A 16,811-nucleotide genomic window follows, 5' to 3' on the forward strand; every position below is an offset into this window, starting at 1 on the left:
CTTAGCTCCACAGGTAATCTTCTCAGCTGCTCACAGTACATTTCGACCAAGTCTCGAGTAAAAATATCAAAGGCTGAAGGGGACACTTCAGAAAGTGTTCTGCACATCAAGCACACATAAACTAAATAAAATACAAACGTTGAAAACCGTAGTACACACTTTGAACACTTCCACTAATCATCCCTAACTCAAAAACTAAATAACACAAAATACACGTTTGTAGGACCTTTTCCACCAATCTGAGCTCCGCAGGTAATCTTCTCAGCTGCTCACAGTACATTTCGACCCGGTCTCGAGTAAAACTATCAAAGGACGCCGTATCCACCAATCACCAGCAACGTTAAGACGCAAGTTACACGTGGACGCACGTTGTTCACAGAACATTTCTCACAGTCACCCGGCCGAATCACGGACGCGTATACCCGAATCAACGTGTGTACCAGGAACAGAGAGCGAAACGGAACGTCCGTGGAAACGAAGTAAGGATTTTTACGAGGGATTTTCAATGGGTCGTTCGGCAGACGCTGTTTTCGACTGTTGAAATTGAAAAACGTAGGCGCGGCTCGTGCCAGCTTGGCTCCGGTTTACCTTATGCGCAGCCAAACTGTTGACCCCGTAAATTGCGCGTTATTGCTTTTATGGGGCTACGAGGATCGAACCGGGGCCCCCCTCCGCGTACGGAGAGGGGCCAATAGGCTCCTAATACAGCCGGGCGATAAAAATCGCGCAGCTCACGTTGAAACACATTCGGTCTCTCGAGTTCGCGGCGTAACGCTCGACGGGAAGTGGCTATCAATTTGTTTCGTATTACAACCGCTCAAGGAATATCGTCGTCTTCCTGATAGTGTCTCCCCCCTCCCCTAACCCCCCACCACTCCTTCAAGTCTCGGTGAGATTGGAAACTGTATCGACGTTGCCAGATACGCCGGTTACTCTCGTAAACAACACGACGAACCGCTCCCCCCACTCCTCGTACGTATCTGGCTCGTGATTCGTTCCGCGGGAATCCCGCTATTTTCAGAGGAGTGGGGGTAGGGAGTCACGGCGCCTCTACCGAACCGTGCGCGGATAAATAACGATGAAAATAATTATGAAAATTAGCGATTTCAATGCGCGATCGTTATCCACCCGGTGGATTATCATTGTAATCCGCGGGAACTGTATTTCTATCGAAGTGGGGGGGGGGGGGGGGGGGTAGTGGAGGGACCGGATGCGATATTACTCGCGGAGGCATTAACATTACACCTGTAAGGGCGCTTAATAAAATCAAGCATTCGGTTATCGCGCCAACAGGAACTCGGGGCACGTTAATTTCCCGCGTAAATATTATCGAGACTTTATTGTCCTGCGTGCTGAATTAGGGTCGTTGAATCGTGTCGTTGAGTAACGTGAAATTGTATATCGTTGGGTGACTCGTGTGGTCCAAAATGGTGATTCCGATACGGGGTTTGTTCGGTCTTGGTTCGGATGAAATTGTAGCCAGGTTCGAAAATAGTTTAGAAGTGAACTTTTCTGCAACTGCTGGGGAGTAGAGTATAGGTTAGGTTTGGATGAAATTGTATAGAGGTTCAGAAGCAGTTTAGAAATGAACTTTTTTGCAACTGCTGGGGAGTGGAGTATGGGTTAGGTCTGGGTTAGGACCTAATCGAATCTCCAGGTAATTGTAAATTTAGTTTGTGATCTCTGATCAATGAAGTTATAGGCGAAAGCTTTTAGACTTATTAGTGTTATCAGTTGAACATGGTATACATTGTATTGTGCATGTGTGAGAAGAAGGCTGATGACTGTATTGGTCGATTTTCGTCACTATCCTCGACCAATAGCGACAATGTGTGCGATGGTAGATGAAATGGCAGATCGTGTACTAGAGTGAGGATGTAATAAACACTCGTTAGCCTTCTTCTCGTGGGCATACAGTATATTAAGCACAGAGTCTTATCTCTGGTGATGTGTTAAACTTCTGCTACGAAAATTACTCGAGAATGAACATCCTTCCAACTGCTGAAGAGTGGACTTTTTAGTCTTTCAAGTCTTCTGTTGATGTCCTCAAGGATTCGAGGATGACGAGAGTTATTCTGACCTGATACACTGATAGGGATGGTTACTAAAGGGTAGATCATTTTATTCGTGATCTCTTGATCAGTGAAATGATAAGCTAAAGCCTCTAGACCTATGAGCAGCTCATGAAGGTAGCAAACATGATTCGAGAACGAACATCCTTGAAAATGGGACAACTATTTCTTTTTGCCTGTGTTCATCCTCTTTCAAGAGTCTAGAAACTAATTCGTACGCTTATTTTTTAAAACAAAATTGCTACTTTCTTGACAATAACTTCAACACCACTCTCAATCTACTTAACCCTCAACTAACTCGATAATTATTTTATCATATACACTATATTATAATTATTCAAACATTCCCAAACATTAAAAGCAAAACTTCTACAAATTACTTCTATTAATTTACCAACAAATATAAATTGAAATTTTGACAAAATTTACTAAGGGTCTATCAAGACCCCTATCACTCAATACTAGAACTACCAAAGGGGTCAGTTTGACCTGTTACAAATTCTTTTTAAAAATTATTCAATTATCAACGGTGTCCTTGCTTACAATATTCGTGGACTACTAATAGTACTTGTAAATTAATATACCCTTTCCCCATCTAACTTCCAAGATACCTATGTGATCTGAAACAAATAGGAATACCTTCGTTCCAGTGTTAAATTCCTTATCGAGCATTACCACAATTCTCTTCACAGTTCACGTATCAACGCAAAAGCTTCAAGGCACGTGAACGTTACGCGCGAAACAAGTGCGGTGTCGGTAAGTAAATATTAATCGCGAATGGATATTTACGCGGTGGTCAAAGGTCGAGATTGCAACCACGCGTCTAAAGTGGGTGGTTTGCGAGGGCTAGTCACAAGGGGGGATGATTTGTGCGACAGATCGAGGCCACCGAGATCGTGGCGTCGATATATCTTCGCTCCCAACTCCATCGGGTCTACCAACTGTTTTCTAATAACTGTTGGCCATCCTCGTGTATATACACGTATATACATATAGTACCAGGGAAAAATTTTCACTTGGTACACCAAGTGGTATTTGTATTCCTCACTGAAATCTGAACCTCAATTAATAATAACAATCTTAAATTTTACTAAAACCATTTTCCAATACCTTTACTTTGTAGCTTACTTCACCATTAATGAAATTGACGGGCGATTTGTACACTAATCATATACTAATTCATAATTTAAAATTAAAAACTATTACTTTTAAATCCTTTCTCGAACAAATTTAAAAATTTCTGATATTTCTGATATTTCATCGTATCTTATCCTTGCACAATGTTTGTACGATTTTCCAAAAGAAAAATTCATAGTTTCCTTCAAAAAATAAACTATTTTGATAACCAATATCGTTCATGGTATCACACGTCTACGACATAAATATCCAGTTCCACGCTTTATGTTTATCCGTTTGGAAAAAGTAGAAAAATTAACTTAAAAAATTCCCAAATTACGTAAAATATTAAACAAGAAAGAGAATAGTTATTTCAACGAGTGGAAAGTTTAGTAGTATACATTTCCATAGAAGATATTTCAACCTTTTAAATACGCTTAATTTTTTGTATCTATGTATATAAACAAAGAGTGATGAAATATTCGTATTACGTTCCCAATAAAAATTAAACAGTATTTCACATATCAATACATGTACCCATACTTTTGGTCGGTAGTGTATATGCGTGTATTCGTGTGGACCATGGCCCCCCATAAACTACAAAGGTAGTTGTTACGGTTCATCGTGGGAGCAAATTGGACAAAAGCTAACTGAACTTCAGGAATTTAACCCTTCAGGACACTGTATACGTTTCGATGAAATTTTCAGTCGATGGGGACTCGATCTCTGGTCGCAACAGGTTGAAACAGTTGCAAATACGATAAGAATTCGGTCGCGATGTTCGAGTACCGCGATCCGACGTGGCAGGGCCAAGAATTCTTTTCGAAATATCGATTATCGGACTCTTGGAATCCGAACGTCGGGGTTAATGGTCGGGGTGGAATCGTACGGAGATTTTTTGTGATTTTTCATGCGAGATTGGAGGAAGCATTCATCATTCTCACGGATGATTGATCGCTGCTTCGGGTGCGTGTCTTCGTGGATTGATTTTGTCACCACGTGGAAAGATCTCGTCGTTTGGTTAGTTCGCTATCTCGTGCGAGAGAGTATTAGTATCTCTGTGTGCATGTGTGTGTATATGTGTTTGCAAAAGTAATTTTTCAGGTTTGAAATTTTTGTCGGTTCGTGTCTTAGTTTATTTTCAGCTTTGTCAGTTCGTACTTTTTCTTTCTTCAGTTTTTTTTTTTATTTATAAGTCACTCATCTACGAGTGTTGTAAGTAGCAAGGATTCTAAGAAGAACATTCAGTGTAGTATTATTTTAAGAAGAAATCAGTGTAGTGTGGGTGCAACTAACTCTGGTAATTAGAGTTACAGATTTACGAGATTGCATTCCATGGAAAATTAACAAAATCAGAGCATTCTGTAGTTAAGTATTTAACATTGTTCATTTAGGTGCACGAGTGCTAGATTCTCGAATATATTTTTCTCTAAAATGAAGCTTCTAATTCTATTTTGTATCATTTTTAATTTTATTTTTTATCATTTCTAATTTCATTTTTTATTATTTCTATTCTGAATTTTACAAAGTTTCTATTCTATCTTTCTAAATTTTGAATTATTTCTATATCTTTGTCTTTTTTCAAGTCGATCACTCATTTTGGTCCACGTTGTACAATTTTACTTCTTTCTTTGGGCGATTCAAGGGGCTTGAAGCGTTTAATAAATAACTAAGAGGACTTTTCTTGGAAAAACATTCAAGATTATTCACTTTTTCTACTTGTTCAGGTCACAATCGATTAAATTTCAAAACACTTCTATCTCAAACCGTAAACTTCCCTCTGTAACTTCATTTCTATTATTTTGGTCCACGTTGCATAACTTCACTTCCTTCCATGCAACAAAGACTATCACAGTTTCTACTTATTGAACTTACAACCGACGTTTCTAAATTTCAAAATACTTCTATCTCAAACCGTAAACCCCCCTCTGTAACCTCTATCACCCATTTTGTTCCACGTTGCATAACTTCACTTCCTACTTTAAATACGAAAAAATCACATTCAAGACTATTATCGTTTCTACTTATTGAACTTACAACCGACGTTCCTAAATTTCAAAACACTTCTACCTCAAATCGTAAACCCCCCTCTGTAATTTCATTTCTATCATTTTGGTCCACGTTGCATAACTTCACTTCCTTCCTTACAACAAATACGAAAAATTCACATTCAAGACTATCACCATTTCTACTTGTTGAACTTACAACCAACGTTTCTAAATTTGAAAATACTTCTACCTCACCCCGTAAAGCCCCCTCTGTAACCTCTACCACCCATTTTGTTCCACATTGCATAACTTCACTTCCTTTCATGCAACAAATACGAAAAATTCACATTCAAGACTATCACAGTTTCTACTTATTGAACTTACAACCGACGTTTCTAAATTTCAAAATACTTCTACCTCACCCCGTAAACCCTCCTCTGTAACCTCTACCACCCATTTTGTTCCACGTTGCACAACTTCACTTCCTATTTTCTCACAAATACGAAAAATTCACATCCAAGAAGACGATTCACCACTCGCAGTAGTCACGATCGGCGCGAAACCCGACTGTAATTCTACCAAATACGGAACCGTAACGAAAACTGCTCAATGTAGACGCGCGTGGCCCGCGCGTCGGAATTCCGCGTTCCGGGCGGATCGTTTCTCGAATTTCGCGCGTACGGTCCGCAACCGCTCGTTACGATCGCGTTTGTTCGCCGGTTCTTTTGTTCCGCGGGCGTGCCCCGATAACTCGATTCGTTCCGTTACGTCTGCACGTTGCGCGCTATAAACGAGGCGGCGCGGGACCGCCCAGCCAGCAGCGCCCGTTCAAACTACGCGAACGTTTCTGAAAAGTGCCCGGTATCAATTAAGACGGGATTTGTTCGCGAGAAACGAGGCAATTTGCAAAGTGTTGAAGCGCGATCGGTCGCGAGAACGAGAAAAAGGAAGAACGAAGGGAACGAGCCCCTCGTCGAGACCCTCGTCGGCAGCCTTGACACGAGGGTCGCGAAGAACCGGTAGAGAGAGAGAGAGAGAGAGGGACGGGGGGTGGTCCAACGGACTTTCGTATTTTCACCAGAAATCTTACAAGCCTCCCAGTGAAACGTTCTTGTTACCGCTGCTCGGGCGCTCGACAATAAGCAATTACGTGACGCTCGTCGACGGAGCGACGTTATTCATTCTCTCGAAGTTCTCGAATTCCTGACTCTCGGTTCTCCTTAATTTACGCCGTCGAGCGTGCTCGAGCGGTGTTCTCCTTTCTTTTTTTCTTTTTCTTTTTACCCCGCGGAACGTTTTGCGACGTACAACCGTGGAATGAGAAATTCGAGCAAGATTAACCCCTCGATGTAGACCGAGGACCCCGTATCTCGTACGAGAACATTTTCAGTTGATGTTGATAGACGGTGGTGTTTTCTTTTTGTCGAATTTTGAAGGAAATTTCACATCGATGTTTCCATACTGGCAGCTGGTTGGTCTTCGAGCTTTGTCTTTCGGTTTGAGAGCTCGAAAAAGAATGGTTTTGCGAGGATTGCGTTAAGCATCTGTGTTTCCACTTGTACCGGATGTGGGATTGTTTAAGGGTTAGCTTTGGTGAGAGAAGCTATGTGGTTTATCGTAACGCGCGCGAGTAGATGTGCAAGGTTTGTCGAAGCTCTTATCTATGGTGTTCCGAGCACAAAATTCATGATGGAAAGCTTCTCTGGTGTTCTAGATTCGAAGAGTATACCGAAGTTACTTCTCTTGGGGTCAGGTACTGTGTATGAAGATCATGGGGTGGTTAAAGGGTAACGTTTTGAATAAAGTTTGCAACTCGACGGAGAACTTAAATGTGCCCAACGTAGAACCAAAGTTATACCCCAAATCTACGACACTATTGTTAGAGTCTACATTTTCACACCGCGTAGCAAAATCGTCACTGTTAACTTTTCGAGTAAAGTTTGCAACTGGGTAGTTTCCTGAACTGGAACATCACTACTGTCGAGGTCAACACGTACAAAAATCATCTGAACTTTGCAATTCACTGTCTTCTCAATAAAGCCACAAATGTCCTCAATAAAAAAAAAAAATCTCTACAAAATTCTCCATTGTCAAAGTCTACATTTTCACACGTAGAAGAATCGTTACAGTTAAAGTGTAACTTCTAGCGAAGATTTCCTCGCAATTGGTTCAAATGTTCCCAATAAAAAAGCAAATAAATCTATACAAAATTCTCCACTGTCAAAGTCTACATTTTCACACATAAAAGAATCGTTACAGTTAAAGTGTAACTTCTAGTGAAAATTTCCTCGAAATTGGTTCAAATGTTCCCAATAAAAAATCAAATAAATCTGTACAAAATTCTCCACTGTCAAAGTCTACATTTTCACGCATAAAAGAATCATTACAGTTAAAGTGCAATTTCTAGCAAAGATTTTCTCCATTGTCAAAGTCTACATTTTCACATATAAAAAAATCATTACAGTTAAAGTGTAATTTCTGGCGAAGATTTCCTCGCAATTGGTTCAAATGTTCCCAATAAAAAACTAAATAAATCTGTACAAAAGTACTTCACTGTCAAAGTCTACATTTTCACATATAAAAGAATCGTTACAGTTAAAGTGTAACTTCTAGCGAAGATTTCCTCTCAATTGGTTCAAATGTTCCCAATAAAAAATCGAATAAATCTGTACAAAATTCTCCACTGTCAAAGTCTACATTTTCACACGTAGAAGAATCGTTACAGTTAAAGTGTAACTTCCAGCGAAGATTTCCTCGTGATTGACTCTCCGTAGCCCGTACATCCCCAAAATGAAAAAAAAAAAAACCTCTGGCGAATGCCATTCGTTCCGTCGAGTCTTGCGACGTAAAATCGGGCGCGGATTTCAGTGTACCACGAACGCGATAGACCGAATAATTTTTCTCTCCGACGACGGCCAGACTGCATTATTGAGGGTAGGAATGCAATCACCTGTAATTTCTCACACCGCTCTTTGGTCTCTGGGGGGAGATTCGATCGATAGGGGCAATGTGTTTACGCCACCATGCCGCGTCTGATGCACCCGATGCGATTCTCGTTAAACCCGTGTGTCCCTACTGGCAGGTCGGCATGAGTTCCGCATGCGAACCTGCCGGAATCAGGCACGGCGCAGCTATGTTTCATGCTCGTAATGCCACAAATTCACATTAGCACATGCGACACTGGCATTCTGAACCGGCTAATTTATTTTCACCGCCGCAGTAAAGCCGTCGTTTCTAGATTTTTCGCGTACGAAATATCGCGCGGCCCTGATGCGCCGCGGATAGCGCGAACCGATCAAAAGCTTTTATCAGGTGTGAATTTACGTACGGAAAAAAAGCTAAAAAAAAAAGAAAAAAAAAAAAACAGAAAAAAAAAGGAAAAACAAAAAGACAATTGCACGCTTTGACAAAGCGTGCGCTGTCTGGTCGCAGCGTGGGGCGATTATTTTATCGTACAAATAAATGGCCGGCGATCCTGTGACGGTGTCTGGAAAATTTACAGCCCTACTCTGCGCATTGACAAAGGTTTTGATAAACAAGGGTATCCTCTGCCATTTCGTTTTTCGTTTCTAAGGTTCAAATTATTTAACCCTCCGCTATCGCACGCGAGGATTATTTTATTTGATTTCTTTTGTCGAATTTCTAGGAAGAGATTATTTCTTAGTTATTTGTAACTGTATTAGTTCGATTCTGGTTGATACGACCGAAGCTACAGTGCTTCTAGTCGGTGTAACCGAAGCTACAGTATTTCGGGGCAATATAACCAAAGCTACAGTACTCCTAGTCAAGATAACTGAAGCTACAGTAATTCTAATTAGTCTAACCGAAGCTACAGTACTCCTAGTCAACACAACCGAAGCTACAGTACTTCTGGTCGACATAACCGAAGCTACAATACTCCTAGTCGACATAACCGAAGCTACAGTAACTCTAGGTAATATAACCGAAGCTACAATACTTCTGGTCAAGATAAATAAAGCTACAGTAATTCTAATCGACCTAACCGAAGCTACAGTACTCCTAGTCGACATAACCGAAGCTACAGTACTCCTAGTCGACATAACCGAAGCTACAGTACTCCTAGTCAAGATAACTGAAGCTACAGTACCTTTAGGTAATATAACCGAAGCTACAATACTTCTAGTCAAGGTAAATGAAGCTACAGTAATTCTAATCGGCCTAACCCAAGCTACAGTACTCCTAGTCAACATAACCGAAGCTACAGTACTTCTAGTCAACATAACCGAAGCTACAATACTTCTGGGCGATATAACCGAAGCTACATTATTATCTAGTATAGGAATTAGCGAACCAAAGTTACATTACCATCAAGTATGTAGCTTAGAGAACCGAAGCTACATTTCTATCTACTACAGGAATCAGAAAACCGTTGCTATATTACTATAAGGATTGTGTAACCGAAGTCACATTACTATCTAGCATATGCATTACTCTCTAGCACCTAATACAAAGATACAACCATATCTTCATCTAATCGGTCACTCTACGCACCATATATTCTCCCTTTCGTTCCGCTGCAAGGTTCTTCCTCCGTTTAAAATTTATCCCATCTACCATAACTCGCGTAGTCACGAATTAGCCCCAAAATTTCAAAACCTACCGAGAAGTCCGTGATCGTGAACTCCCTGCTATCCATCGTTCGTGTCGATTGCCAATATCAACGATCCTCCTACCAACGAGTCGAATTTACACCGGAGCGCTAACGAAACGCAAAGTGGAACGCTCGGCCCTAGAGACAACCCTTTTGCACGTTGGTCTTGACCCTGTTTCGATCCAGGATAACGACGGAAGCTGTTTAGTGTCCCTAGCATCGAGCACTCGTTCCCTATACTACTTCCAATCAAACGAGCTCGCGTCGAAAAATTTCTCCCATGGGAATAATTTCTCCAGGAATCGGATAATCACCGGAGTGCTACTCTTAACGAGATCGTTATCGACCAATCGGGAATCGATCGCTACTCGTTTTCTCCTCTCTCTCTCTTTTATTCTCATCCCTTCTTTCTCTTCCTCCGGAAAATCAATTGTGTCTAGCTCCCTGTTCTACAACCGTGGAAAAAGGAAAAAGGCTATGGTAAACGAACAGAGCGGAGTTAGGCGAGTGTGTGTGCCCAGGTATTTCAGGTTGTTGGCGAGGAGCGTTACCAGCGAGCGTTCAATATTGGCGCACCATTTTGCGCGTTAATATTACTCTTATCGAATGGCAGAAAACATTCGGGGTTACGAAGGCACACTTTTCTTTTCATTCGCGGATGTGTATCTTTCATTCCAGATGATGTTGTTCCATCGCTGGACCACGGATCCTCCTCGAATGGCCAACCCGAATTCTTATTAAAATGATCGCGTGTGTCGAACTATCATTGTTCGACTAGCTGAAATTTTCACGACGAAGATGATCCATCGTTTACCTTTCATTTTAAATATTGGGTTGTTCGGAAAGACATTTTGTTTTTTTTTTTTTTTTGAGAAAATGAAACACGACTTTTTTAGAGCGTATAAACATTTTAGTAAATTGTATATTCTCCATTTTGGAAAACGAAATGACTTTCCGAACAACTCAACTGTGACGATGAGAAGGTATATACTGATGAAGCTTGGAAATTATCGCTCGACGATTTTACTTTGGCTTACGAACGTTAATCGCGCGAATTTGAATAATAACGGAGGGAGAAAAATGATCATAGGATCTATTTTTAATTCCTTGCGATTTATCGACGTTCGAAGGTAAATATGTTGACTCGTCGCGCCAGTTTTTCATATTTAAGGGTGTGTTTGATGTTTGTTCGATCCGCAGCGCGAATAGTGGGAATATTCGATAATTTGTCGGTGTACTTATTTATAGCATTAGTGTTATAATGATATTTAAAAGTTTGTAAATATCAAAATTTGCTGTTTGTAAATCCCCTAGAGAAACGTTGCAACTATGGAGGTCACTAGACTAACCTCACACGTTGACTTTAATTTTCCAAATTCAAGTATTTTTGACATTTTCAAAAAGTGGAAATATTCGGTTTACTTATTTTTTTTTGTAGAATTACTAACATTAACGTTACTTAAAAGTTTGCATTTATCAAAATTTGTTACTTGTAAATCCCCTAGAGAAACGTTGCTAGTATGGAGGTCACTGTACTAACTTCAACACGTTGACTTTAATTTTCCAAATTCAAGTATCTTTGACATTTGTAAACAGTCGAAATACTCGGTTTACTTATTTTTTTTGTAGAATTACTAATATTAACGTTACTTAAAAGTTTGCATTTATCAAAATTTGCTGCTTTTAATCCCCTCGAGAAACGTTGCAAGTATGGAGGTCACCGGACTAACTTCAACACGTTGACTTTAATTTTCCAAATTCAAGTATCTTTGACATTTGTAAAAAGTCGAAATACTCTGTTTACTTATTTTTTTTGTAGAACTACTAGTATTAACCTTACTTAAAAGTTTGCAAGTATCAAAATTTGCTGCTTGTAAATCCCCTAGAGAAACGTTGCAACTATGGAGGTCACCGCGACACGCAACGGCGTTAATCGCGATATATTCGATTTCAGATTTAGCGCTTTGTCAACGTCCAACATCGTACCTGCGTATGTACGTGTTATTCTAATTAACCTTGACTGCAACCTCGATGTAATTGACCGTTTCGAGCGTGTCGTGTCTCACGTAAAATGTCGCGTGCGTGACCAACGGTCAGGCATCGTTAGGTCTGTTTAGCCGCTTATTGACCCGCGTTAGGGGGAAAGGTTGACGTTTTCAGCGGACATTATCGCGGACAGATTCTGCACAGGGACGAGAGACGGACAGCCAATCCGCGGATTTGTCCAGTGTGTCAGAAACCGATACCAAAGTCGGTCCGAAGTTCATCGCGGCTCGACGAATTGAATACAGCCGCTGTTCAGTTTGCAACGTGGCTTCCTGACAGTGGAATCCGATCCCAGAACCGCTCTGTCGAAATCCTCCCGGTTGAATTTCGGCCGGTAGCTGACGTCGAATTCATCGACAAATCCGCTGACCTTAATTCAGATCACGCACCGAGGCGAAAAATTTAATAAAGCCTCGGCGGTTCTTACACAATTTTAGGCGAATCGTGCGCTAACCGGAGGTCCTTCGAATCGCGGGGATTAACTCTTTGGGGTACTATGGGGGTGATTCGAGAGTGGTACGCGAGAGTGGATTTGGATTTACCTAATTCTTCCTGGTGGATGGTATCGGTGTGTGGACAATGGAAAATGGGGCTAGTGAATTTGGAAAGTATAGCTGAGTGGATCTAAAAGTGTCTTTTCTCGTAAGTACTGTTCGAAGAATGAGAATGAATTTTTGGGTGAAGAAGTGACTCATATTGGGGTATTCAATTTTATTTAGTTTTCTTCATACGTGGAGAAATCGAAATGGGGTAACATATTTGGAGATTGCAAATGGGTTGGTCCAAACTTATCTAATTTTTCCTCATAAGTGCTATGTATATCATGATGGGTAGATCCAAACTTGCCTAACTTCTTGCGAAAACTTATCTAACTTTTCTCCATAAGTACTGTTTAAATAATGAGAATGAATGTGTGGGTGAAGAAGTGACCCATATTGGTGTATTCAATTTTATTTAATTTTCTCCACACGTGGAGGAATCAAAATGGGGTAACATATTTAGAGATTGCAAATGAGTTGGTCCGAACTTATCTAATTTTTCATCATAAGTGCTATGTATATCATGACGGGTAGATCCAAACTTGCCTAACTTCTTGCGAAAACTTGTACCATACAGATGAAAAAAAGAGACGAAAAATTCACAAATTCGAAATGTCTGACATTTATTTAAAATTTAAAACGTAATAACTTATACTTGAACCGGTACATCCGTTACATAATTGAGTGTCTTGCGCGTTTCACGTCATCAAACATTCTTCATCGAGGAATTTCGCTTCAAACACGAATACAAAGAGTCTAAACGAAACATCATCGTCCATCTTGAATCGACCGGGTCTGAAACGACCCATCCCTCGAATCCCAAACATCGATCCCCCTTTCGTCTCGGTTGATCGAATTCCATAGTGCGATTTAGGTGTGAACGGTAACATGTAGGTCAATCCTCAAGGAAACAAGCTAAAAAATTCAATTAAGTATCTTAAAAATACCTAAGGTTATCCATGCAAGGATAACATTCCTTTTTAGGTTATCCGTGAAAGATTTCCATCCATTTCGCGATCGAACGAATCGATCGCGTGTCACGTGTCTCGCGAGCGTCGATTAACTCTCTCATCGAGAGCTTTTTAATTCCAATCTCCGGTGTCGGGCATCCCGTGGCGCGAGGCGAAATGAAAACCGTGCACGGGGTCCTCCTCCACGGAATTGCGGGATCTTCCCAATCGTACCAACCGAACGAACGAACGAACGAACGAACGGTTGCGCGGTGCGCGCCCGCAGCGACGGGCGAATTAGTTCTGTCGACGATTCGCTCCTCCGGGCCGTGTCAGAATGCTGGAAGCTCTTTAAAAATTGCAATGGGTAGGTGGATACGTACCCTGGGCAACGTAGGTAGGTAGGTAGGTAGATAGGTAGGTGCAACAGCATCGGGTAGAAAAAAAGCTGAGACGACACCGCGCCGATAAATTAAGCACGCCCGGGGCGCTTCCTGCTTCGAATATGCATGCCTATATCCGCGGCTACGTAAGCCTCGCCGTCACGTGCATGTGCAGGCCTGTGTGTACACCGGATGCACATGCACCCACCACCTTTATCTAGCCTATCCACGCCGCTACCCTTCTCCCCCGGTCGTCTGTATCTTCTACACATAGTTCCCTCGCGTCCTCCTCTCGTCTCGACGACTCTTCCGTTTCGTTGAAGTGGAGGGGGAGGGAACGTAAGGAATGAAGTCACGGGGCGGGAGTAGGTGGGACGGTGAGGGGGGCGGAGAAAGAGGAGGAGGAGGAGGAGGGTTGCTCGGTTGTATCGAGCGAATTTCCACGAGACAAGCGGAACTGCTATTAGAGGGAAACGAGCCGAAAAATGTCCGTGTAATAAGACGAACTATTTCCATAGCCGTGAGGGGGTGAAGGGGGGCGGGTTAGAAGGGAGGAGGGGGTGGGGAATCTCGCGTATTATCGGAGTTCTCGGGCTCGACCGAGTCGAAACTTCCTGCGGGGATTCGGTCACATTTTTATCGAATTCTCGGCCCCGTAGTTAAAACTCCGCCAGGGGGACTCCCCGAGTGTCCTCCGGGGGAGTGATTTCAACGTTTCGTCGGTGTTGCAGCCCCGGCTTCATTAGGAGTCTGAGGACGCACTGGTCATTGTCCACCGACCGCGGTCGTTGGACGCACGGATATGGACGCGGACTGGAGGGGGGTGGGGGTGGTGGTAGTTTCCGTCCTTGTTAATAAAATATGTTCGAAGTACGAGATTAAACTCGATGGAATAACGACGGTGGCGCGCGACGGGATACATGAACGCGTTTCCACGGGTCCGCGTACCTCGATTTTCTTTCGTGGAATCTGTTGTTAATACTAGAACTACTTAAATTTGTACCTACTTTCGTAGAATCTGTTGTTAGTACTAGAACTACTCAAATTTGTATCTACTTTCGTAGAATCTGTTATTAGTACTAGAACTGACTTAAATTGTACCTTCTTTCTTTCGTAGAATCTGTTGTTAATACTAGAACTACTTAAATTCGTATCTACTTTCGTAGAATCTGTTGTTAGTATTAGAACTACTTAAATTCTACCTTCTTTCTTTCGTAGAATTTTTCGTTAATGGAACTACTTAGATTGTAGCTTTCTTTGTAAAATCGGTTGTTAATACCAGAACTACTTAAATTGTATCTACTTTCGTAGAATCTGTTGTTAATACTAGAACTACTTAAAGTGTACCTTCTTTCTTTTGTAGAATCTTTTGTTTATAGAACTATTTAAACAGTATTTTTTTTTGTAGAATCTTCTGTTAATAGAACTATTTAAATTATATCTTCTTTCGTAGAATTGGTTGGTAATACTAAAACTACTTAAATTAGACCTTCTTTATGTCCTAGAATCTATTGTTAATAGTACTACATAAATTGTATCATCTTTCGTAGAATTTTTTGTTAATAGAACTACTTAAATTGTATCTATTTTCTTAGAATCTATTGTTAATACTAGAACCAATTAAATGCATAGTTGCACCAGTGTACATATTTTTGAAATTAAGAAAGAAGAAAGATTATCTAATTCACGAGTATTTTCAAGTGCTTTTAAAAAGTTAGAAACAGGTCAAGTTTGGTAGTTCATTCAATAGTAATTTGTAGACTACTTTGGTAGTAGTGTTAATCAACTCCAAAAAACCCAAACTGGACGTGTACACATTTTTCGACATTTTTAAGATTTCTCCTACGTTTTCCAGGAAAGTAGAATTCTGTCTAGTATAATCGAGAAATGTGTCTGACTCTTGTACTCGTGCTTCGTTCTCGTCTACACTTTTCTGGGAAAGTCATCTACCTAGCTACCTTATATACTCGCTCTACTCACACGGATGACGGGGAACGAATGAGGGTTCTCTCAGTATCCTCTGGGTCGCAAGTTTGCACACAGTTAGAAAAAAGACGATGCATTATTTCTCAACATTTCGTCGAACACTATCGATACAATCTTCAGCTTTCGGTTCATGTATCCAGGTCTCGGTTCCAGTATGTCCGTAAGACCTCCGGTTCAACGTTTAATCGACTTCATTTACATCCAATTATTGTCCTTACCGTGAGGGTAGCCTTAATGCTCCCTGTCTCTATAATTCTGCTTAGTCCAATCTCTTGTCCATTTCTATATAATCTTTAGCTTTCAGCTCGTGTATCCGAGGCTCCGTTCCAATATGTCCGTAAGACCTTCTACCTTTAATTGACCCCATTTACATCCAATTATTGTCTCTATCGTGAGAGTGGCCTTAACAGTTCCCCGCCTGTATAATCCAGCTTAGTCCAATCTCTCGTCCATGTCTATACGATCTTTAGCCTCCGCTCCAGTTACACATATATCTACCTTTCCTGGTACACCTACTAGACTTTGTGTTACATTCGCATGTTAACTCGTCAACGACTAACGTACAACAAAAGCGTACAAAGTAACCTCTCCGTACTGAAAATCAATTGTTTACCTCGTTGTTTCATCCACGATTCGCGATCGATTAGGAGGGTAACTCTGCTGCAACACCCCCCTGTTCCAATTGGTATTCTCAGCATCATCGACCGTGTTCGTCGATCGAGGGACTCCATTGTCGATTAGAGTTTCACTTAAAATCCTCGTCAATTAAGCAACAGGGGGGGACCAAGGGGGGGATGTCGACGCGTCATTCGAGCAATCGATGGGTTTCTGGCCCTACCCCCCCCCCCCCCCTTCCCCTAGCCCTCCTCTTACACGCGAACTCTCTCGGTCGCCCCAACCGGTTATACGCGCGTCCAATTTGTCGGGTTAAATTTAATCCGGCGCGTAGTTTTTAATGATTTATTCACCGAAAAATCGGGGACCGGCTGCCCCGCGTCCGCGGACGTAATGGGCGAAAAATTCACGCCCCGCTCGATGAACGGCCATTAAAAGCCCCGTCTCGTTCAGTGTCCGCGTTTTGGAGCGAAGACGGATAGCCAACACCTCTCACCCCCCTCC

The sequence above is a fragment of the Ptiloglossa arizonensis genome, chromosome 6, assembly GCF_051014685.1.
Source record: "Ptiloglossa arizonensis isolate GNS036 chromosome 6, iyPtiAriz1_principal, whole genome shotgun sequence".
NCBI lineage: Eukaryota > Metazoa > Arthropoda > Insecta > Hymenoptera > Colletidae > Ptiloglossa > Ptiloglossa arizonensis.